Source organism: Condylura cristata, unplaced genomic scaffold (genome assembly GCF_000260355.1).
Source record: "Condylura cristata isolate star-nosed mole 26May11 unplaced genomic scaffold, ConCri1.0 scaffold00023, whole genome shotgun sequence".
In the NCBI taxonomy this organism is placed as follows: domain Eukaryota; kingdom Metazoa; phylum Chordata; class Mammalia; order Eulipotyphla; family Talpidae; genus Condylura; species Condylura cristata.
Genome location: NW_004567124.1, coordinates 1914683 through 1939840, shown reverse-complemented (window position 1 = coordinate 1939840; position 25158 = coordinate 1914683). Strand labels below are relative to the sequence as shown.

Here is a 25158-nt window from a genome sequence, read left to right as displayed (position 1 = left end):
CTTTTGAAGGCTTACTTTGCCTTTTCTTACAGGCAAACTGTTTTCTTCTTGAAGAATCCTGTAATTTCTGAAATCTTTTTCTGAGGCTGCCTGTGCAGGTGCCACTCCAGGCAGTTGGCGTGGTCTTGGTGACAGAAGCCTGAGCGTGCGCATTTCTCTTGCCGTTGCAGGGGGGGGGAAATCTATGTCAGATTTTGGTTGGGACAGTTACTTTTTGAGAATTTTTCTCTAGTACTGCAGCGAGAATGTGGATGCTAGAGGAATTGCTTTTCTTTACTGCTTTTGCATCACGTTTTTCTCCTCTTTTGCTTTGATGTGCTTAGAACAAGTCTGCACTTAACTTTCTGTTGTGGTTTTGAGAGGGAGAGTGAAATATAACAGCACTAGCAGCAGGCCTGGATGAACCATAGAAGGGAGGAGTGTTTAAGGTTCATGAGGATGATTTTTTTCTTAATGGTATGGGGCTCATATATTTGCTGGATTTTTTTTTTTTTTTTTTTTAATATCATAGATGCTTCTAGAAGTCAGTTTTGGATGTAGGTAAAGAAATTAAAAGGGATGATCATATGTTGTGGATAGAGAAACACTTGGTTAAATGCACCCTCACCTACAAATCAGCCTGCAGCAAGTTTCCTGGTCCCCTCCTTTTACTTCTTATTCTGATGAATAGTCTCAGAGATCTATGCCTGAGTAATGAAAGAGCAGCCTTTTCCCTGAATCCATCTTCCTCTATGAAAAGCCAAGTGAAAAGTATATCTCCTAAAAAGGTCACAGGGGCCACTTTTCAGCTTTGTCTTTTGTTAGCATTGTCCAAGGAGCAGTCTCTGAAAGCTTAATGTAATTACTTTCCCTTTTCTAAGCGCAATGGAAGTGAGAGGACTCCCAGGCCGGCTGCTGGGCTTGCTGGGTTTCAGCGGGTTTGCCAACTGCTTTCAAAATTGACATGTGACTCTGAAGCACGCAGCAGTGGGTCATTTGTTTTAGGCTTTTAGCTTATTAGTTACCCATGTCCTCTGCTCAGCAGATATTTTCAGGGTCTGTGGGGGATCGAGGTCTTGAATGGAGTTCAGGGAACTGAATGGAGTAGTGATGTTGCAAGCTGAAAGCAGACCATTGCCCTCTAGTTGTAGCTGAAGTTCGCAACTTCCCTGTTGATTTTTTACTGTGTAGAGTCAATGACACATGGGCTGCCCTAACTCAGCCCGAAGCACTCCAGCATGTGAGAAGCGAGCTCATATGGAAAATATTTCTATCACCGCTGCATGCGCATATGGTCTGGGGAGACCCCCATACAGAGCAAATCACAGCGCTGCGGCGGCGCTCAGTGGCGTGCCAATTACTCTTATTAACAGCTCGGCCAAGGCGGGCTTCAGTGCCCAGCACAGCTGGCTCCTGGGGAAGGCCACTCCGGACTGTGCACCTCCAGCTTTGCGTGGTTTGCAGAGAGGCAGGCGGCTCTGTTTCCCTTTACAATCAGCACAGCAGATGAAAAATGAAAGGGGATTATACTGGCTCACCCAAAGTTTGATGCTGTTCAGATGACAGTGCTCAGAAGAAGAAGGAAGAACTTCTGCCTCTTGAGCCGGAGTGTGTGTGTGCCAAAAGCCAGAAACCCCCAATCCAGGGTGATAGGGTGCCTGGTTCTAGTCTGCTGGCCTCAAGGCCCTCTCTTGACACATCCTCTGCTGACCCGATCACATCCACGCCTAGGAAATTAGACACTTGAGTTTCCTTTCCCTTGGTGGAAATAAAATGATGAGGAAGGAACTTGTGAGTGTGAGTAGCTCCCCCACCCTCTTTAAAAAGAATGCAGTTTATATAGAGCTTTGAAGAATGTGGCTGTCTTTATGAGAGCCTCTTTTTTATAACCGTGTTACTTACAAAACTCACTCATAAACATGTGGCGTCTTCCCCAAGTCACCAAGATTTTCTTTTGCTCTGCCAGCTGGTTTTCTTGCCGGTTTTAATTATCTTCCCTTTGGATGTTCATAAAAACACAGGAGAAAGAGGAAGAAAGCGTCAAACACCTAGGAGAGCTTGGCAGGCTGTGTTCTCATTGTGGCACTGGAGGTTAGGCAGTGAACTCCGGGGTGTAGCTCCCAGAGTTGTTTTCTAGGGTGTGGGTTAGAAGATAATCAGACAGGTGGTCAGGCTGACAGGTGGTGGAAAGAAGGGTGTGATCCAGAGCAAGGCTGCTTGGTTGCTGACATCTTGGCACTGGTGACTTGTCAACCAAGGACAGATCAACCCCAGCTTGGTGTCCGCACACAGATTTCAGAAGAAACATGGAGAAGGGCTATTGCTTGTTTTACATTCTGGTTGCAAGAACATCGAGGTCATTAGGATAGCACAATATTCACTTGTATAGCTCACAGGCCTCCCCTAAAGAACATGGGAAACAGTGAGCTCAGGCTAGGCTTTCCGTGTGTTTCAGTGGGGAAAACATGCCAGGGTCTGTTCTTTGTGGGATGCAACAAGTGGTGGGGGTGAGGGTGGGGCGTGCATTTTCTATCCTGAACTTGAACTTTGATTCTCAGATAAGACAAATGAGATACTGGTATGTGTGGGGAGGTAGGGGGAGAGGCAACTAGATATATACATGTTTTTATATATCTTGATGAGAAAAGTTCTTGCAGTAGGTTTCCAATATGTTTAATTTTGATGAGGCAATTTGACTAAATTAAAACTAAGTTGGCAATGTAGGTTTCTTTTCATGGTGACGTTTTAGGAAGTGTTAGTGCTTGAACAATTTTGTGACAATACTAAGAAGCACTGAATGATACCTTTTTTTAAAGACTTATTTATTTATGCATACAGAACTGGGGTACAGGCCAGAGGTGCTGGGGTGGTGAGAGGATTCATCAGAGACAGAGTGGGGAGGCAGATCAATGAAGTCCACTGCTGAGGGGAGCAACAGGCGGGTCAGGAGAGGTCTGCTGTGCCATGTGAGTCACCTCCAGGGCAGGGATCAAATTGATGCTGAAGTGGTTTTAGCTTCTCAGCGCTGTGCTTTAACCCGCTGTGCCACCAGGGAAGACCCTGAGTGATACCTTTTAAAAGGACAAATTTTATTCATGCAATCATCTCAATATTTAATTAATAATAATTAATACAGATCTCCTTGACCCAGCTTTTCCACCTTTGATAAAGACAAAGATCTGCCGTAAATGTGGAAAATGCTATGTGAGTCGTTTCTCATAGCTAGGCTGTTGCTGAGGATGCTATGCAGGTGTTTGGGAAGAGAGAGCTGCTCTGTGTGAACCAGTCTGAAAAGGACCACCAGGAGGGAGCGTTAGTGAGAAAAGCTAGTTACAGAATCACAGGTATAGCATGCCGCCCTTTGTGCAAGCATGTTAACACATTTATATGTCCTCTCTCTGGAAGGACACACAAAGATAAGGGGAGGACAGTGGGGTCTAGGAAGGAGGGCAGGTGAGAGACATGTTTCCCACTTTTAGTGTCTTTTGATTATATGTAGTAAGTATGCATTATCTGGTAAAAAATATAAATAAAATATGTGATATAATAAATCTCTTAGCAATAAATAAAATGTATAATAATAAATCACTTGGTAGTAAATAATAAAAACAAGGTAATCAGGTCCTCAACAATAGCTGCTAACACATGTTAAGGTGAAGGGTGATGAGTCAGTAACCATCACATCGAAGTGCAGCTCAGGGACCTTGTCATTTCTTACGGGCCAGAAATGATGCCTTTTAGATGGTTCTTCCACCTACTTAGCACTTACTTAGAGCGCCTCTGTTTTTTTTTTTTTTCATTCTTACAATGAAGATAATAATATTAACTACTTTAAGGGGTGGTGGGAAGGATTAAAGTGCTAAGGCCATGTAGAGCTCATAGCTTTGTGCGTCAGGTACGTCGTGAATAGCACATACTAGCTATTACGATGATTACTGTTTTGAAAGCTACCAGGGTGTGCCATTCCTGTGCTATAAAAAGGAAGTTAAAAAGATAAGACCTTTGCCTTTGATGAGCTTATACTTTATTTTTTTTAAGACTAATTTTATTTATTTATGCATACAAGAGTTGGGGTGCAGGCCAGAGGTGCAGGGGGTAAGGGGACTCACCACTGACAGAGAGGGAAGGAGAATAGGCAGATAGACTGAAATACACTACTATACACTACTAGAGGAGCAGTGACAGGAGAGACCAGAGAGATCTGCCGATCCATGTGGGTCACCTCCCTGGCCAGGGACAGAACTTGTGCTGCAGGGGCTGTGGGTAGCTTCATAGTGCTGCATCTTAACTTGCACCACTGGGGAGGCCCCATGATGAGCTTACTCTTTAAAAGGGGCATTTCAGCTAATAACTGACCATTTAATAAGAACTCTTTAGAACTACAAGAAAAGAGACAAGGGAGCAATGAGATCTGCCTAAGGAAGACCCCACAAGCTGTAGTAGTTGAACTGAGATGCAGGGTTGTGTGTTGGGAATCTTCATGACAATCTTTCAAACTTGGCACCAAGTTGCATTCACAGCTGTGACTTCCAACAGCGTAAGGATGCAGAGCAAAGTCAACAAAGGAAAAGTTGCATGGGGTGAAGTCTGCAGGAAGTCAGGTGCAAGCTTCCAAGGTTCTGGTCTCAGTGGAGCCACACAGGATGTGCTTATTCCCCCAGCAATGAGTTGGGACAACACATGTGAAATGTTGCCAACATGGAAGCTTGTTAGAGACTCAACATCTAGGGTTTTTATTGGGGGCTGGCCACATAGGCACCCTCTGCCTGCCATGTGTCAACATTATAGACTTCCTAAAGGGACACAGTTGGTCAGAATAAACCATATTGTCTAGACAGTATAAGCAAGTGAGCCACTCTCCCCAGTGCTGGGAATGGAAGGAACTCTCCCAAATTTGAGTTCCCAGCCATCAGCCAATGGCCAGCTTCATAAATAGTTCTTTTTAAAGTCAGGTCTGCCGTGTTAACTCTTTTCTGCATGGATGGAAAGGCATTTAAAGTGGAAAAAGAGGAAGGGAGGGCAATCCAGCCAGAGGGAAAACATCTGTAGAGCCCCGCCATTAAGAAGGAACATGACATATTCTGGAAACACTGCTTCCTTCACAGTGCAGAAGTGAACATGTGAGGAGATGTGGCAGGAGGGATTGGCAGGTGCCAGGGTTCTCATGGATGACGCTGTTCCCTGTATCTCTGGAATTCCCAGACATCCTGTCATTTAGGTACATTGTAATACATATTTTTGCCCATTGATCATTGAAATTATTTCCTAAGGACTAATCAAATTAAATAATGAGTGTAGAGTTGCTCAGTAAATAGTGTAGTGTTTATACAAAGCTTTTATTTCCTGGATTGTTAGAAATGCAGGATCAGTGTACACTCTTAAGGCTGATTCTTTCTGCACAATTCCCAGTGACTCCAACTTTCTTTCCTGTTCTGATGTCTAACATCAAAAATCAAAAAATTACATGGAATTAATTTGATAGTGCAAGTCATTTGACTTTTGACAGTAAAAAATAAAACATGGGAACTCTCCCTGGGCCCAAGGGGTTAAAGTACCACATTATGAAGCTCTCCAAAGCCATGGCAGCATGAGTTCAATCCCCCACCAGAGAGCTGACCCATGTGGTATGACAGACAGAACTCTCCTGACCCGCCCACTGCTCCCCTCAGCAGTGTATTTCAGTAGATCTGCCTGTTCTGCTCCCCACTCTGTCTCTGATGAATCCTCTCACCCACTATACCTCTGGCCTGTCCCAGAGTTTTACAAGCATAAATAAATAAATCTTTAAAAAAAAAAAGGGGTTTTAAAAAAAATCTGCCTCCAGCTTAAGTCTTAGCACTATGAAGCTATTCATAGGCACTGAAGTACAAGTCCAAACCCTGGCCAGAGAGGTGACTCACGTGGCACAACAGACCTCTCCTATCTCACCTGCTGCTCCCCTCAGCAGTGTACTTCATCAATCTGCCTGTTCTGCGCCCCACTCTGTTTCTGGTGAATCCTTCAACCTCCCACACACATCTGGTCTGCACCCCAGTTCTTATATGCCTCAACAAATAGAATCTTTTTTTTTTAATGAAACACAAAAGAACAAAATATTACAGTTTCCTCTTTACCCTCACTCCTTTCCCCTATCCTCCCCACTTTGAAATAATAATTAATAATTTGACATTATTGACAAATATATTGTTAATAATATGACCAGCCCCACACATTTATAAGCTCAAGGATATGTGCTTATATAACTATGAGATTGTCTCTGAGTGTTCTTACGAGTATGTTTATTTCTGTGGCTTGCTAAATAGTTTTGCTTCCTTTAATTTTTCTAATTTTTTTTATGCTTTTTGCTTCTCCCTCTTGCCTTGTTGAAACTGCCTTATTGGAAATGCTAGGATTTTAAATATACAGTGCTAAATCAGAGCAGTGAAAATGAGCAAGATTTTCTTATTCCAGACTTAAAAAGGGGAAAGTTTGTAATATTTCACCATTAAGTGTGATGCTTGCCAGATGTTTTAGCTAGATAAATTTTATTCAGTTATAAGTTCCCCTCTAAGTTTATCAGGAATGGTTGAATTTATGAAACATTGTCTACTTTTTTGAAATGCTGATGTGACATTTTTCTTTAATCTATTTATATAGTAAATTACATAAATGAATTTTTTCATGTCCTGTATGCATTTTTGGAACTATCTGAGCCATTGTGATTTATTCCTAAACTCACTATTGGATTGGATTTGTGAGTCCTTTTTATGAATTTCTCCCTTTTTTATAAGTACTGCTGGCTTATGGCTCTGTTTTAGGATTTTGCTTCTTTGTAAAAGAAGCAAAAAAAATTATTTTTTAAAATAAATTTGAACATTTCTCACCATTTAGTGTACTTTGAAACACTTAAAACAACAGAGAGATTAGCCTTTCCCTGGAGGTTTGTTGAACTCAGTCATAAAATCAGCTCTCTCATGGAAGGTTGGTCTTTCATTTCTTAAAAAAGTGGTATTTATACACACACACACACATAAGAGAACTTTACACATAGATCCAATAGATCCAATATTGAAATGATTGTGTTTTTTCTTTAATCTGTCCATGCAATAAATTGTGGAACTAGATTTTATAATGTCAATCCATCCTTGCATTCCAGGAATAAATCTAGCTCATTCATGACATGTTTTTATTTTTTCTTTGATTAATTCTACATGTCTTTATATGTTTATAGGATTTTTTAAAAATCTATGTTCAAGAGTAGCCTGGAAACTCTTCTTTCTTATACTGTCCTTTCTGGTTTTGTTATAAGACTAGCCCAGCCTCAGAAATTGACTACAGCAGATCATTGAATAACATCATCTTACTCAACATCATTTTGTTAGACAAAAAAATCCCACTTGATGCTGAAAGAAGTGACATTTTTTAGGGCTTGGTCAGTTTGCAAGAACCTTTCAATGATATTAAGTGAGGACCTACTATATTGCCATTTTTATAATTTCTGGAAAATTTTGTCTAATATATGTTAATAATATGTTTTTATATTTGTTTTCATAGCATGTTCCTAGCAAGTCAAATGAAAAAATATGGGTGGGGACTAGCGAAGTGTTTTGTTTTATTTTTCCCTACATGGAAATTTTAAACCACTGATTCAATTTATTGAATGGTAAGAGGAAAATTTAAGCTTTACGTTTTTTCCTGGCTAATGTTTGAAAGACATATGTCTAGGGATTTGTATATTTCAGCTGTTTTCCAATCTGTTAATGTAAATATGTTCATAATATTCTATATCTTTTCATTTCTGTAACATCTGGAGATGCTACAAATCCCCTTTGTTCTTTCTTCGTTGTGCACTTGTTACATCTGTTTTCTCGAGCTTTCTCACCAAGAGTCTGTCGATTTTATCAGTCTATGAAAAATCAACTTTTGGCTTTATGGCTCCTCTGCATTCTAGCTGTGCTTTCTATTTCATTCACTCTTGTTCTCTTCTTTCAGGATTCTCTAAGTTTATCCAGTTGGGCTTTTTTTTCTGTAAGTTTACCAATTTCTTAAATTTATGATTAGCTCATTAATTTCTACCCTTTATTTTTTTTCTAATATAACTTTTAAAGATGATAATTTTTCTTGAAGTACTACTGCTATTGCATTTCATAAGTCTTGATATGCAGTGCTTTTATTATTCAGTTTTAAGTCACTTATAAAATTCTCATATTTTCTCTGAGACATGCATTAATTATGTCTTTTCATTATTTTTCAACTATTTATTATAATTTCATTTTAAACTATATTTTCAAAAACATGGCCCAAGTTCATTTCTCTGTAATTTTAAATGTTTTTAACATTTGTTTTACTGCCTAATATGAAGACAGTCTTTATTTTTTTTGCTTGTTCATTTTTATATCCAAAAGGGCAGGTTTATTATAAAAATAGAAATAAATGTAAAGGACATTTTCTTCGATACATTTAAGCAGAAAGAACCACTCCTGAAAGGGACAGGTTTGTTTAAAGAGAGGCCTGCATGGTCACAGGCAGGAAACCTTGGGAGGGAAGCTGTCTCTGTGGCTTTGCAGACAGAACAAGTTGGTGAATAGAAACACCCGCATAGTCAAATTTGGGCAGGAGAGCTGCTACCTAATATGTGGACACTCTTTGTAAATATTCTAGTTATGGTTGAGAAAAAAATCCCATTCTTAAGAATTAAATACAGGGGGCCCTCCCTGGTGGCGCAGCGGGTTAAAGCACTGCACTGAGAAGCTAAAGCCATTTCCGCATGAGTTCGATACCCGCCTGCCCCGGAGGTGACCACATGGCGTGGCAGACCTCTCCTGACCCGCCCACTGCTCCCCTCAGCAGTGTACTTTGATCATCTGCCTGTTCTGCTCCCCACTCTGTTTCTGGTGAATCCTATCACCCTCTACATCTCTGGCCTGTACCCCAGTTCTGTATGAATAAATAAATAAATCTTTAAAAAAAAAAGAATTAAATACAGGGGTATCATATATTTATTAAATCAAGGTGGTAGGTTGAGTTGTTCAAGTCTATGTTGTCACTAGTGTTTGCTTGCTCCATCTGCCAATGTTGGAGAATGACATTTTGAAATTTCTCACCATCTACTCTATTGGCATGTGGGAGGCTAGGGCATGACCTCACTGTTCTCTGGGCAATCCTGTCCTTGATCTTAACAATCGCCCGTTTTCAAGGTTTCTTCTGCTAAGTTTTCACACCAATGTAAACTTTCTGTATCTAGAAATTCCTCAAAATTATATCTTTTCTTGTTTTTTTTTAAAGATGTTATTTGTTTATCATACAGAACTGGGGTACAGGCCAGGAGTGCAGGGGCGGTGAGAGGATTCACCAGAGACAGAGTGGGGAGCAGAACAGGCCGAATGATGAAGTACACTGCTGAGGGGAGCAGCGGGTGTGTCAGGAGAGGACGCCATGTGGGTCACCTACAGGACAGGTGTGGCTCGAACTCATGCAGAAGTGGCTTTAGCTCCTCAGTGTTGTGCTTTAACCAACTGTGCCACCAGAGAGGGCCATTTTCTTGTTTTATAGTTGTTGAAACATGTATGTCTCTTCTGTCATTTGAATGAAATTTTGGAAAGGAAAGAGAAAAAGAAGTACCTTTCCTCAGTCTGCCATCTTGATCCTTTGTGAAACACATTTCTATCCTTTCTTCTTTTCCATTTTCTCCCAACATATGTTTGTGGAAATTTCCCTGATCTGCAAAATGGGAATGATAATAATATTCATCTCAGTGACATCTAAGAAATGTTAATGAGATAATATCAATGGGAGTGCCTGTGACTGTGAAGAGCTAGACAAATGCAAAAGATGACCTTAGCATCTTCCATCAATTTCCCTTCCCTGTCTTATAGCTAACCTTATATAGAAACTCAGCTACATTAGAGAAAAATGGTTGTCATTAGCACATTATCAGGAGGTAAAAAAATTACTTGCCAAGAAGCTGTTGGGTAGCATACTAGAAATTCACACATTTTATAAATGGAAATATTTATTTAGTCTAAAACCCAGTGGTACAGTGGGCTTCTTTTATGTCTCTCCTATTTTCTTGCACTGCACTGTTGGCTTGCATCTGCAAGTAGGCATTTCCCCTTTAAAATTAATTTTCTTTAACTTAAAAAGTCTTATTTGCTAATTCAGCATGTTATATCAATTTATTTACTTTAGCTGAAGAACACTAATGTGAACTGACAAAAAAAATGCTGAAATTTCAACCCAGGCATATTTAAGGGACAGAATGAGCAATGAATGTAAAAAAAAAAAACAAGCAGTTTATATTCAAATGTACTGAAATCTGCATATCTACAGTTACTGTTTTCCATATTCCTATAGTGGTATGGGACTCATAAGGAGGTGAGCACACCTCTCCCATCTGCCCTCAGGAGGTGAGCCCTGAGTAGATTAGTTAAAGCTAAGATATAAATGACTGCAGTAAGCACTTCACAAGCTTTTGTGAGAATCAAGAACAACCTTATGGGGAAATTCCATGGACAAGTAGTAAAAGAAAGCATTTGTAATCTCAGGAACAAAATAATTAAAGAAAGTTAATTAAAGAAAGTGGGGAAAGGTGAAGACCTATTTCTTTCCTTTTTCCTTTTGACTAGAACATCAGGTGTGCATTGTGGGGGATCATCCAAAGTGGGTCTACAACATATTATACACAATACAGTTTCACTCTTGGAAAAAGAATTGAGCTTCTTTTCTTTCCTTTTTCCTTTTGACTAGAACATCAGGTGTGCATTGTGGGGGATAATGCATCCAAAATGGGTCTACAACATATTCTACACAATACAGTTTCACTCTTGGAAAAAGAATTGAGCTTCTTTTGTGGCCAAATATACCAATTTTTAAAAATGTTCCATGGAAGCTTGTAAAGATATATTTTACATTGTTATTATAAATATAGCTGTACATAATATGTATGCATTCTTGCATATAATTATATCATTCCTTTTTTCTGTGTGGGTATGTTCTTATATTTCTTTGGTTCTACCAAAAGTCACTAATACCAAATGAAATCTTAAATATGTTCCAGATTTAGAATTCTATGAATCTAGAAGTGACCAGTCAATCTGCAGATGCTCATCACAAATTGAATAGTGTTAAAATATCTTTAGTTTTACTTAAACAACCAAGTGCTTTGAGACACGGGTGGTGCTTGAATCTTTGGTCCTCGGTGTTCTCACATGGGCAGGCTGAGGGACTTTGCTAAGCATCTTTTTCGTCATCTTGATGTTGAGAAGAACCACGTCAGCATCATAGAGCTGGTAATTTCCACAAAGTATATGGTACCAGCAGATGCTCATGGATGGTAGCTATGGCTTGCATAAAGATATTTGATCTCCAAAGTCTAATGGGGAAGGGTTCTTTAGTCAGTCCAGAGGAATTGTGCAAAGCTAAGGAGATTTTTGTCAAATTAAAACAGAATGTAAAGTGAGGGGAATGAGGAAGAATGAACATGAAATTTGGAGAGGCTAGAGAGGAGAAATGTACAGTCAGGCATCTAACATGTGGGTGCAAAGCCCTTAATGACATTTTATGGAGTCACAGGTTCTGAGTGTGAGAGAAAGGAAAAGAAAATATCTAGGATGCATTAAAATGGGGAGGTGGGGAGCAATTGAGAAAGGAGAAAGAGCAAAATTAGGATTCCTCAATTAGAGCAGGAGGACCACACCTTCCCATTTGGTGAAGGAATAAGATCTGGGTCATTATAAAATTTTCTCAGCAAGAGCCTGGAGCTCAGATTTAAAAAATGCTCTGTCTTCCATGGAGCCAAAAAATGATGTGAAATACCAAATTCCAGTCTTCTGAATCACTATTTGAGAAAGAAACCTCAAAGACAATCCGATCCAACCCCCTCATCTTATTTATCTTATTTGTAAAGAAAATGAATCTTTTAGAGGTTAAGTGCTTTGCCCAAGACCACACAGTTACTCAACCCATAGCTGGTGGGGTGAATGACCCAGAAGCAATCTAATCTTGACAGGACTAGTTGTAGCATCTGAGAGCTTCAGGCAAGTGAAACTTGAGGGTAACTTGAGAGAGAATGATTGTGGCTTTAATCTTTATGGCAACAATTGTTAAACCATTTACATTAAATATATTCACAACTATTTGCAAGAGATCTCAGCTGAGCTTTTGTTTGTTCCCCAAGAATGCTTAACTCTCTGGTGATGATGAGTTTTATATGAGTCTGTTGAAAGGCAGTAGAGTGGCAGGGAGAGAGGTGGAATCCAAGTCTCCATTGCAACCATCTACTCTTCATAGCGAGCCTACTATGTGCCAGGTTCTGAACCAAGTGGTTGGCAAGTATCCCTAAGTCAATGAGAAGAAAATCCTGACCTCCCATTTTAGCTTTCTTGCCCCAGAAGTATAGCAGGCAATCATAGTCTGGCTGTGGTGCCACATCTGTTTTATTCCACCTCTTCTGCCCAACCCATTCCAGTGCCAGCTCTCCCAGGGTTCCTGGAACATCACCTCTGGTCCTGAAGTGCCCTCCACTTTGGCACATTCTATAACGTCAAGCTTTGGGTATAATTTAACCTCTATTGCTCTCTGACTAGCTTGCCCCCACATGAGCATCATTAAACTCCCCAAGGCTGGGAAACCATTCTGAAATCTCTCGTCCCATGGAACATGACACTAGATTCCAGATACAACCATGAAGTATTTATTAGCCCTGCACATCAGATTGGCACAGGAAAGCTATGTGCTGACCTATGAGGAAACCTTCAGAGACAAGAGATGCAGCAGAGTCTCAAAGATCTGCTGTCAAAACCACTCCAGGAATCTCCACAGAGAGGCTCAGGTGGTGAAGCTCCAGTAAGCACCCCAGAGAAAACTCATTTGGTGGCCAATCTTCTAAATGCTCTGAAAAACCTAGCTAAAGGGAAATGAAATCCCCAATGCCACTGAAGATTCTAAGAACGAAGAGTGTGTACTACAGGATTGTTAGAGGAAGAGGGTCCTGTCATCATGAAGCATTTTGCTCATTAACAATTCTGAGCCAAGATTTAAAACAAGACACACACCATAATGGTTAAGCCGAAGAATATTTCATTTTGGCCTAATTTTTGAGAAAGAAAACACTTTGAAGGAGAAAGACAGTACATTTTTAAGCCATATATTTGTATTGGGTATTAATATGGGTATAAATAACTTCAGTCTAAGTGTTTACAGGATCTCTGGTTCCCATGTTTCATGGTAAGTCTGTCATAACCTCATTACAGATGACTGTCCAGCCTCAACCTGGCTGTGTCTACCTTCTTCTTCCCAGGTGCAGCTCCCAGCTTCTATAGTTGTATCCAACTAGTAAGGAAACCCCAGCTAGTCAATGTGTCCAGGTCCTGGAGTATAGCAGCCCCCAGACATGGAGCTTGGCCTGCACTGCTGAGACAACCCTAACCATTGGTCATGTTAGTGACCTGTTCATCATAGATGTGGTAGTGAGAGGCCTCTCCATCACTCACCTTGGTGAACTGGCCACTTCTAGAATGACTGAATTTTTCTTCATCTTGCTTTTCTAAATTGATGGGAAATGGTTTTTGTAGCAGCATCACAGAATAGATTAGAACTGAGGCCTTCTGCTTCACAACATCCAGAACTGGCTGCTGCCACTGGACTTATGGTAGGCATTGTGCAGAGGTGGTACTCATTCCCAGGAGCTCACCAAGGGAGACAGCTAGGCCCAGAGAGACACACAATGCCCGTGGGAACTGCTGTGATGTGTACTGGCTTGAATGCCAGGGGAGCCCATGGCTAATTACACTGAGAAAAGTCAGGGAATGTTTCACAGAGGAGGCCGTAGTCAGGTTGGGACATAAAATAAGGAGGAGTGTGTCCACTGAAGAGGATGGTAGTAGAGGTGCTGAACTTTCTGGGCAGAGGGAACAGTGTGTGCAAATGCAGGCTCTGTGCAAGTTCACATTCCATTATCCAACCCCCTCGAGACCAGAGGGGTTTCAGAATTTGTATTTTTATTTGTTATTATGAGAAGGGTAAGGTGCCACATATGTATTGCATAGCATGGGCAGCAGGGCACTGTCAAATACATGAATATGTCCAGAATAAGAAGTATTCATACTAGGTGGGATTGATTAAACACTGTTAGTCCTGTTAGTGTCCTATGCGTTAACTCATGTTCTGCTACCCCATGAATTTGAAGACCAAACTTACCAAGAAAAAATTTTGTATCCTCCTACTCATTTTTTGGAATCTTGAATAAAAGGACTGTGACTACCATTCTGACAAATTCCTAGAGCTGCCTGTGATGTGCTGACTTAGGTCTTGTGCTGGCCCCTCAGCTGGTCCCTGTTGCCCAGGGGATAAATGTGTTGACTGGCCAGCCCAATTGTGGATCCCCTCCCAAACTTCCCAGAACTGGGTGATGGATCTAGCCCACCTAGATCACAGAGTGATACCAGGGTTATGTTTCCAGAAAAAGAGATACTTGTTAGGTAGAAATCTCAGAGGTTCATTCTGTATGCACCATGGTTGTGCCACAGGCTATACTCTAGATCACACAGTTCCAAGACCAAAGCCAGGATTTGGTTCCCTTCTATCTGATTCCAGAGCCCATGCTCACACATGTCAGTGGAATATCGTCTACCCCCACCTAACCCATTATCAATTATTTGATACAGACTATTGGAACCTAGGAGGGTACTTAACAAGGCATGAGTTACCTGAATTCCAGAGAGTCCATTAGTTGAAATGACTTAAGAAATAAGAGACATTAACAGCACAGAATGTCACAGAGCAATTTTTGCTCCAGGGACTCTCTTCTAAGTTTAATTTCAAACAAACATTGAATTCGGGGAGGGAATAACAGGCAGATTTTCCTGGGCCCCCAAATGAACCTCGGAGACCACAAGACATAAATTACGGAGGAACCGTAACAAAAAGAAAACATCACCCTGTAATTTACTGACAAGGGGAGAAAAGCAAATGAGTTATTCCACTTTAGATGCTTTAAGTCAGCTTCTGAGGTGCTCAGAACACAAGTGTGACCTTGGCAGATGGAAGTAGCTCTCTGTGGCCACATAAAGGACTTGGTTCTCTGCTTTCCCAGGGGGTCCTAGAATTGAAACAGACCAAAGGCTTAAAAGTGCTCTTCAAGTGCATCTGGCTCAGGGTCCCTAGATTTCAGTTCTGGGAAATCTGAGGTCCAGGGGAGGGAGTAACTTGGTAAGGTCACAGCTTGTACATAAAGAAAAGTAACAAACAAACCATTTCATTTGGTTTTGCTTAAGATTTTTTTTTTTTTGGCAAAATTCAATAGTAAATTCAAGTGCCCTCAAGATATTATTATTCTGTAGCAGTGCATTTGAACGTTGTGTGTTTTCTCTTTAAGTGGATTTACTCAAATGAAAACACAAACTAGTTATGAAACAGCTATGAGTAAAAATACCCAGTCTTTGAGTGCTGAGACGTTTATGGTCAGAGGTGTTCATGCATTTCCTTAACTGAGGATCAGCCAACAGATCCCAATACCAGTACACCAGCATTTACTGAGCATCTACTTTGCTCTCAGATATTGAACATTCTTATTTAATCCTCAGCAGAGCCCTCTGTGTTAGGCATCTATCTACCATTTTTAAATGAGAAAACTGAGCTAGACAGGTAAAATGTTTAATGTTACTTGTTAAAGGAAGGGGTGGAGATTCTTTGTTGATCCTCAGCCCCACTGGAGGGCTGAGTTTTGGTACTACAGACCTGATCTCTCAGACCATTTTTTCCCATCTCTTCCTGCAACCAGAATTTGTTGGTTATAACTGACTCCCTGTGTCTCCAGGATGCCCTGTTGGTTCATCTGTTGGCCTATAAATTGTCCTCTTACCTCAAGGGCCCCTTTGTCACTTCTCCCTCCTTCCCACACCCTTCCAACTTCCTTGATCACCCCATGGAGAGGTGCTCCACACATTGGTTCTCTCCTTCAGGGTCCCCTACCTGTCATCCAACTCTGAGACTGAAATTCTCTGCAAAAGTGCTTCAGCAGAGAGATCTGTGTTATTGGGGTTTTCTCCCTGAGGACTTAAACTCATATAGATGCGGTATATTTCACATCAAAGTATCCTACAACCAAAAGAAAACAACTGGCCCACCCTTTCTTGTTCAAGATTAGGCAGTGTAGGTTGATGAGGTTATTGGTTCAGCTTCACACTGCAGTGCAATAAGTGAATTCTGTCAAGCAAACCCCTCACCTGGAGCAGTGATTGGGTGGCCACAGCTTTAAGTATGCGGAGCTCCCCTTGGCCATGCTAGAGATCCGTCGGAGACAGCATGTGACAATTGCCACGGTGTTTGCCGCATCTCACTCAATTCCACAGCATCTCTGTCTTGGTTCCCCAGACACCAAGCCTGAACCAAGGGCCAAACTGTAGGTACCTTGGCAGGTGATCCCAAGAAACCCCTGTAGGTGAGACAGAAGGGGAGACAGCAAGGAAAGGCCCCACGCAGGTGGACTGCCAAGCATTGACCACTGTGCCCATCCTGATGGGGAGGGTCAGTACATGTCAGGACCATCTACCAGAGGAGGCAGGTGACCCACCAACTCCTTGTCATCACTGGTTGAGGACAGCTTCAGGGGACCATCGGTCCTGCTTGTAAGCTCACTTCCAAAGATGAAAGCTCCCAGCTAGAGCACAGATATTCCCTGCAACCTACCTTCAGAGCACTGAGCTGGGAGTGGAAGAATATGGTGGGCACAGTCAGACTCAGCAACTGTCCCTGTTCAGGAACATCCTAAGAGTCACCTCCAACAGCTGTCAGAAGTAAGGACTCTAGAGCACCTGTGATCACATGTGTGCCTGTGTGTGTTCTATGCACATGACTTGCAAACGTGGGATTTGCTTGCTTCTCAGTCTTGGCCATGTGGAAGTCAGAACCAATGAATTGCCTACTTGTCTCTAGCAGATGAGACCTCAAGGAAAGGCAGTCTTCTCAACCCTGATACTTTATTCCCTGCTATTATTTAGTTTTCTTCTTCCCTGGTTTCCTTGTGTATTTGTTCTTGCCCTAGTTGTGCGTGACTTTATTTGACCCCTTGAGTCCCTGTATTGGTTAAGGTTGGGCACAGATACAAAGCAGGTACTTCGTTTAAGGAGACAAACCTGGCATGTGTCGCAGGCTGCAGGCTGGTCTGGGCATTGACCTAAAGATTTTTGCAGGGCTCCCTGCACATGCAGCCCTGACTGCACGGGACTGCAGCTTCTTGTCCATGTGTCAGGTCTGTAGAGAGTCACCAAAGACTGAAAATAAAGGGAAATGCATATGTTCTTCCAAGTGGCCACAGAAACAAAAAATCCCTCACTCCCACGATGCTATAAAATAGGGATAATGGCATTATTTGGGTGATGTGACAAGAGGTCCCTGGAAATCATACTGGAAGTCCATAGTCTCTGGTTTGCTGAGTCCAGGATTCAAGACCCTTTTACAACATGGAAACTCTAAAAATAAAGGCAAGTACAAGCTGAAACAAAATCTCTCTCTCTCTCTCTCTCTCTCTCTCTCTCTCTCTCACACACACACACACACACACACACACACACACACACACACTTAAAATATTTCCTCCTATGCATGATTTTTACTCATATTTTTACTGTTTATCTACAGCATGCAATGGATTTTTGAACATGTATTACTTTTAAAAAGGAAGAGAATAAAAAAGCATTTCCTCTCATCCAAATATTTTTTAAATCATGATATCCTCCTCCTCCACCCCATCATGTTTTGTTTTCTAAAAATAGATGTTTTTTCTAGCAGCATCTAGGGTAAAATATGGCCAGCCTCTCAGAACGCTAAGGTCTTGATTGTTTCCTTTCCTGGTCAGAAACCCTGGAGAAACGAAGATTCTGCCCTCTGATATCCACAGATGTGGTCTTTCTCTGACATTCAGTTTCATGTTTTGAGAAAATGCTAAGGCAGATGTCATGTTAAAAGCAAGAAGGGAGGAAGAAAGGAAAGAGAGGAGGAAGGAGGAGGGAGGGAGAGAGGAATGGAGGGAGAAAGTAACCAGTAGTAAAATAGAACAGTAATAGCTATATACTGTAACAAATGTTACATTAAAGGGACATATGTCTCTCAAAAAACATCTTGTATGTGATGTTTTGGACAATGAGTAGTGAGTATAGAAACCACAAAAGGTGATACCAGGGATAAAGGGGACATTTTTTCCATGAGGGAAGCAAAGCGATGGAGGTGGTATGGGTGAACCTCCCCTAGAAATCCACACTTTTCAGACCTACCTTTTCCATGACATTGTGCTCTGGGGGCAATAGCACCAGCCCCCATCATGGTGGAAACAGTTTGGCTCCAGATTTTAAGCTGAGGTCCTGTGAGGTGTGTCTTAGACCCACCAGAAATGAACTGGCTGTGTGGTGGTGGGAAAGTCCCTGTCCTTCCCAGGGGAGGAGCTGATGACTGGTCTGGGAAAACTCATTCCAACTGCCACAGCCTGTTCACCTCTGGGTTCCTGTGGCTCCAGGCAGTTCCCCAGACTACACTGGACGCGTTCCTGGTCATTTTCACATTAGCAGTTGCTCCAGGTACAGCCTGCCTGCCCCTCTCTGGGCCGGTTAACCTTCCATTGTCCCAGCCTGTCTGGGTCTGGGGCAGGGCTGCATCTAAAGGCTGAGAGAAGCCAGACCTCCCTTCCAGTCCAAGGTGTCCTCCAGAGGTTTCCTCATATTAGCAAGACAGGTTTGGTTGTTACTGATGGATGCTTCATCTGCCATGGATTTCTGAGGATGACTGAAAGTGGAAAGTACTTGAGGTTGAATCCAAAATCACTTTTTTTCCCTTTTGAAGCCTTTTCTGAGCCAAGGAGCCTATATACACATCTTAGATTCTTACAAGTTAGCTGCAGCTCCGTGGAGGGCTTCCCTGGGGGGGAGAATGTTGTGCGTTAGTTTCCTGTGCCCAAATAAATAAACCTTGTCCTAAGTTTAGGTTCCAGGTTGGTTTCTGGCACCCTTTTGCCTCAAAGTTTCTGTATTGAATAAAGCAGAAATGTTTAGCAAATCCCAAGAAATTCCTTATTTAATGGAAAAAAGAGATCCCTGAGCTTATATTTCAAAATGTGATTTCCATGTTCCCATTGCATTAAGGCAGGTTCGCCTCACCAAATCCCCAGATGTCTAGTGCACTTTTCTAAAAAAAAAAAAAAAAAAAAATGGTTATATTTAGTACCTACAATGTATTTTGAGTACCTATTGTGGACGACAGTACCTCTAAACCCTATAGGAGGTAGAGTACCCACTAAGTGAGACAAAACCACATCATTATTATAGAGTCTGCATTCGAATCTGTAGGAAGCTTCAGCTTTAAGCTGCAGACAAATCTTTTTCTCTACCTGTTGGTCTTCTCTACAACACAGCCTGGTTCCTCTGTGGACATCTGTCCTCCTTCATAAGGAAGGGGGACTCAGCTCCTGGATTGGCTACAGTTTATTTCATTAGCTCATTTTCCTAACATGTAGGAATTCAACAATTTTTCTATGAATTATATTTTCTTTCTTCCAGCATCTTCAAATAGTTTTTTTCATTTGATTCCTGTCTCTGACAATCCTAAACTATACTCCCTTCAAAAATATTTGTCTTTCATTATTAAAGCAATTGATGTGCATTGCTGAGACAAAAAGAGAGACTGCAGAAAGAATTTTTTTTAAAAAAATCAGAAAGAAAATAAAGTCCCACCATAGTAAACTTATTGCTGTTCATATTTTGGATCTACCAAGGTATGTTTGCCTATAGTTATTTATCCTCAACCTTGGCCAATTATGTGGATTTCTAGTTGGAGGATAATAACTATATTATATCCTGAGCAATTTTCTGTATCATTAAATAGCCTTCAAAACCTTGGTTGCTAATAGCTGCGTGGTGTTTAGTTGGGCAAAGAAGTTATTGTGAACATTTCCTCAGTGCTGAATTTGTAGATTGTTTCCACCTTTTACTTCAAGCCCACCTGTAAAGTGGCAACTGTGATTTGGTAGAGCTTACAGATGTATGTTAGCACCACCTTGGGACTGGGGGTGAGGAAAGAAAGGCATTTGGCTGGCCCCCAAGGAGAGAGGTGAGGAGCTCTGTCCCTTGGCAAGTATCATGTCTACTAATGTGATCTCTTGGAACCAGCAGAGTCATAAAAGGCTTGCTGAGTTGTGGAATACAAAGCCATGTTCAGTATGATCTTAGATCTTTGTATATTTTACTGTTTTGTAAGTCAGAAAAGTCGAATTAAAGATCAAGTAACTAGAAGGTACCCCTAGAGGGCTGATGCTTGGGCTACATCTTGAAGGACAAAGTGACACAGAGGAAGGAAGAAGGAGAGATTATTGCAGAAAAAGGACCTCATAAAGTGAGTGTGTGTCGGAGCTTTGTTCTGAGATCAATGTAGAATACCTGTGAGGGCGTGAGAGGGGCTGAAGCATGAGGAGTCTGCAAGGGACATATCCTCAGAGGCCTTTGCTGCCCCAGCAAAGAGGGTAACTTCATCCCAAATACTTGATGAAGTTACTAAAGCTTACAAATAAGGGTCTGAGGTCTGCAGACATGCTCTTCAAGAAAACTCACTGAGGTATCACTAAGGGAACGATAAATGTGGTGGCTCCTGGGGAGAGTTGGTGGATGAGGGCATGAACCTCCTGGTCATAGGACTTGTGACTTCAGTCTTACTGCTGGCTGGCACACACTGATGCTCAGTACCTGGTACAACAGAAAGAAGCTATTACGAGAACACAGGCCAGGAGTGCTGAGCACTGAGCATGGTGGCAGTGAGAATAGAAGGAAGGGGCCCTGTTCTGAAGATATTTGGGAAGGATCATGACTGGATTTACTGATCTTAAAGCCAAGGATGTCAACAGACCTTTTTTAGCCCTGAACAAACTAGATGTGACTTTTTAAAGTTGTTTGACTTTAGGAACCAATCAACCAATGATACATTTCTAGATCTTTCGAAATGCTAATCTCTGTTTTGTGAATTACATTCTTGGTTCTATTCAATGGTCCCTTTTTCCCTCAAAATGCCACCTGTGAAATCAGTTAAAAACCATAATGTTTCAACATAGAAATAGTTCTTCAACTCCACTGTATAAATTAGTTACTCTTTAGGGAATAGAATCATTTAATTTCCCTCCTACAATGTACTGCATTCACATGCTCTGTATTACCATACGATAGGTTATGAATCAACCATTTCTGAAGGATTATGGGTTGTAATAAATGTCAACATGAGCTCGGGTTGATTTCCTGTAGCCTCACTAGTTGTAACTTCATTTAGTAACTTAATACTAATTGTGTCGCTTGATGGTCTTTGATTTTCATTGTATCCTCAACGCCTATTAATGTCCCTAGTACAGCAAGGCAATGAAGAAATGTCTGTGGGACAAAGGTGGGGGAGGACGGGGGAGGTTGGGTGTCAATCGTTTAAAAATGCTCCTGAGAGGAATTTCAGAGAGGTGAAAGAGACAGCAGCTCAGATAGGCATTAATTTAAGCAGTGAAACCAGAATTCAGTCCTTTGAAAACGTAACAAGTTTTGCTGCAATGCCTCACTGCACACTAGTACCTTGGCACAGAGTAGGTACTTCATGAATATTATTGACCCTCAGTACTGAGTCTTTATTGGGGACTTACAGTGCACCAGCATGCCAGCAAACATTCATTGTGTCCCTCAATTTCCAATGAGCTTTCTTGTTTTGCACCCTCTTGGCAGCTATCATCATCCTTTTTTCAAATGAGCAAAATGGGGTTTGAAAACAGAAGTACCAACCCAGTGTCATGTGGTCAGGGGAAGTTGGTTGGCCCACTCACTGACAGCTTGCCTTGGACCTCCTTTTACCAGCTACTAACTGTGATAGCTATGGATTGGGTTTTTAGGATAGCAAAGGGTTTGCATCCCTGGCTCAGTGCTTTTTTTTGTTGTGTTACCCTGAGTAGGTCCTTTCTCTTTCTGAGCCTCAATCTGCAGTGCCCAGGTGAGAGAGGATGAACTGAGAGGAACCAGACTAAGAGCAGCCAGACACAAGCATGTTAACAGAAAATTGCCTGGACAGGATGACTGATGCTAAAAAAAAAACCAGGAGCATAAAGGGACAGCCATTTATTAGTATTTCTAGGGTGCTCCTGCCCATCTGGGCCATGTATAGCTGCCCTTGGCTAGGTTCATTCTTGTATTGTGATGGGCCGGAATCTGTCTGATCTAAGCCTGCCATTCACAGGTGTAGAGCTTGCCTGGCTGTCCCCAGGGTCACAAGGGTGAATGCATCACATATATCTCTCTTTCCCCCAGACTAGTCCAAATGTGTTCTCATAACAGTAAATAATTCCCAGATTATGAGCAGGAACAGGCAATCCTGTAAGGGGTGAGGAAATAGCCTATATCTCTTCTTGGGGAGAATTGCAAAGTCACATTGCCAGAGGCATAAATACAGAGAATCAGAGCTATGAATGAGTGCAGCCTGCAGCTATACTATCAATCCATTTTCTCCAGTGACCCTGGGACATCTTTCTGCCATGCCAGGAGGGCAGAAGCTGTACACCTAGATCATAGCATTAGCACCCCCTGCACAGGTGCCCTTGTTAGGGGGAAAGGATGTCCTGAGCAAACTCTGCAGATGCAGGTCTTGTGGACTCCACCCCCTACTCCAGTCACTGAAACTACAACTCCAAAGAGAGTTGTAGCAATACCAAAGGGAAAACTGCAAGAACCCAAGGGTTGAGCTAAGCAGCCATTATGAGACTTTTGGGATTTATATAAGACTCCATGGCTCCAGCCATGTTGAGCTGGCTCTCTCTCACTTGCTCCCTTGGCCTCATGCTAGTGACTGATCGCTTGGCTCTTGATGAGCTTTCAGTGTGCTCTTGGGGTTCCAAGTCAGTGGAGCTGATAGGATGCTCTAATTAACTTGTATCTCTCTCTTTCTTTCTTTTTCCCTGGGTTGCTCTTTTTCTTTCCCCTTTGTAAATAAACACATTATTGACCTTTTTGTGTGTACCCACAATACAATCGAATCTTAAGTGTGTGGGTGAGGACCCACAGACAGACAACCCAGTTCACATTGGGTTGCCTTGTAACACCATCACTAATGGGATGGTACCAATGCATCAGCCCAAGGGAAACACAGAAAACTATTCTACAGCTCACTGCTGTGTTTGCTCCCAATTTGGTGCAGACAATATTGTCATTTCAGGGCACAGTGGGAGAGAGTCTTCTCTTGTCTCTGTGTTCAGCACACCTGGGCTTCTTCAGAGCTCAGCAGACTTGTAATCTTACAGATCTGTGACTTAAGAAGCTAGTGGATTCCTCACTTCAAGTTGTCTGCTAAAAAACTTAAAGCTAAACAAAAAAACTTAAAGCTGAGGTCCTTCTGGTGGTACAACAGGTTAGGATGCAGCACTGCAAGCTAGCCACAGCAGCTTCAGCTTCAGTGTGACTTTGATCCCCAGCCCCGGAGTTGATCCACATGGATCACCATCCCCTGCACCTCTGGCTTGTACCCCAGTTCTGTATGAATAAATACATAAATCTTTTATAAAAAAAAACTGAATATGTTATTCTCTATCAGATAAGAAGACCTCATGACACTTTGGGTTTCATATTACTGTTCCTTTTAGGAGATCCGCTCCCTCCTCACTTAAAATCTTATTTTTCTTTTATTGCACTGCATTTTTTGGTAAGTTGTAAATTTTGAATACATTAGACGATAAATGAAAGAATGAATGAGCAAGCAGATTTCCTTCATTTTCCCACAAAGGTACTAAAGTGCTTTTGTTTATTTCTTTGTGTTTGTTAAGTTGTATTCAAAGTCCAACATTGAACTAAAATTCACAGCTTGGGCCTCCTTGATGGTGCAGGGGTTAAAGTCTCAGTGTTATCAAGCTGTGGCCAGACACTATGACTGAATTCAATCCCTGGCCAGGGGTTGAAGGAGGTGGCCCACATGGCACAGACCACTCCTGTCTCACCCACTTCTCCCCTCCACAGTGTATTTTAGCAGATCCACCTGGTCTCTGCTCCCCTCTTTGTCTCTGATGAATCCTCTTACCCCCACCCCTCACATTTCTGGCCTATGCCCCAGTTTTTGTATACATAACTAAATAAACCTTAAGGGCCCTTGCTGGTGGTGCAATGAGTTAGATCGCAGCACTACAACCTAACTGCAGCTGCTTCAGTGCGAATTCGATCCCCGCCCTGGAGATGACCCACATGGCCCAGCAGACCTCTATTGTCTTGCCAGCTGCTCCCCGCAGCAGTGTGCTTCCTAGATCCACCTGTTCTGCCTCTGGTGAAGTCTCCCAGCCCCCACACCTCTGGCATATACTCCAGTTCAGTATGCATAAATAAAATAAATCTTTTAAAAGAAATAAATAAACCTTAATAATAAAAAAAATTCACAGCTGGAATCTGTTATTTTAGAAACCTGCAGTTACCCTTGCTACCACTAGATGACACTCCCTCATTTTCAACTCTCAGGTGCGTTGAAATATATGGACTCTGCAGAGGACTGTGGGTCATTATGAAAGGCCCCTCCAAAGCATAAAACGTATGTCTCTCTTATATAGGATTAGAGGCTGGGGCTTGTATATGGGCTGGCCCTTGCCTGCAAGACTCTTACTGTCTAGGCCACAAGTTTCCAAACTCTCAAGAGTGCAGTTTTTAGTAGTCCTGAGCAAAATGTGAAAATGAAAACTATTGTAGAAAGCCACCCATGAAACTCAATGTAGTCATCTTTTAAAGTTCACTTTTACTTTGACATTATTTTCTGGCTACCTTTTTTGAGTGCTAAAGTATCAGTTACAAAATGAGAGTAAATAAGAGATACTCTCTTTTGAAGAAAAAAAAAATTAATGTTTTACTTGACAAAGAAAAGTGAAATTTTCTTTGGAAGTTTAAAATTGGGGTTATAAAATCCAAATTTCTGAACCTATGGTTGAGTAAGCGAGAAGCAGTACAAATATATAGACTATTCTCCTTCTTTCCCTCTGGCTGGGAATTCTGACTCTGTCCCTTGTACAAAGTAAAATACTCGACTCAATAAGTGCATTCTTCTAATCTGTGTTCCTAGCTTTTACAGAGATCAAAAAATGAAACTACTGGCCCTCCCTGGTGGCGCAGCGGGTTAAAGCACCGCACTGAGAATCTAAAAGCCAGTTCCTCATGAGTTCGATTCCCGCCTGCCCCG

The 25158-nt window shown here is 41.8% G+C and overlaps 1 protein-coding gene across 2 annotated transcripts in view; it reads left to right on the top strand.

The window, feature by feature from the left end:
- Positions 1-25158, top strand: part of THSD4 (thrombospondin, type I, domain containing 4) — a 478159-nt gene that overhangs the window by 316255 nt on the left and 136746 nt on the right. The gene's annotated exons all lie outside the window — the stretch shown is intronic.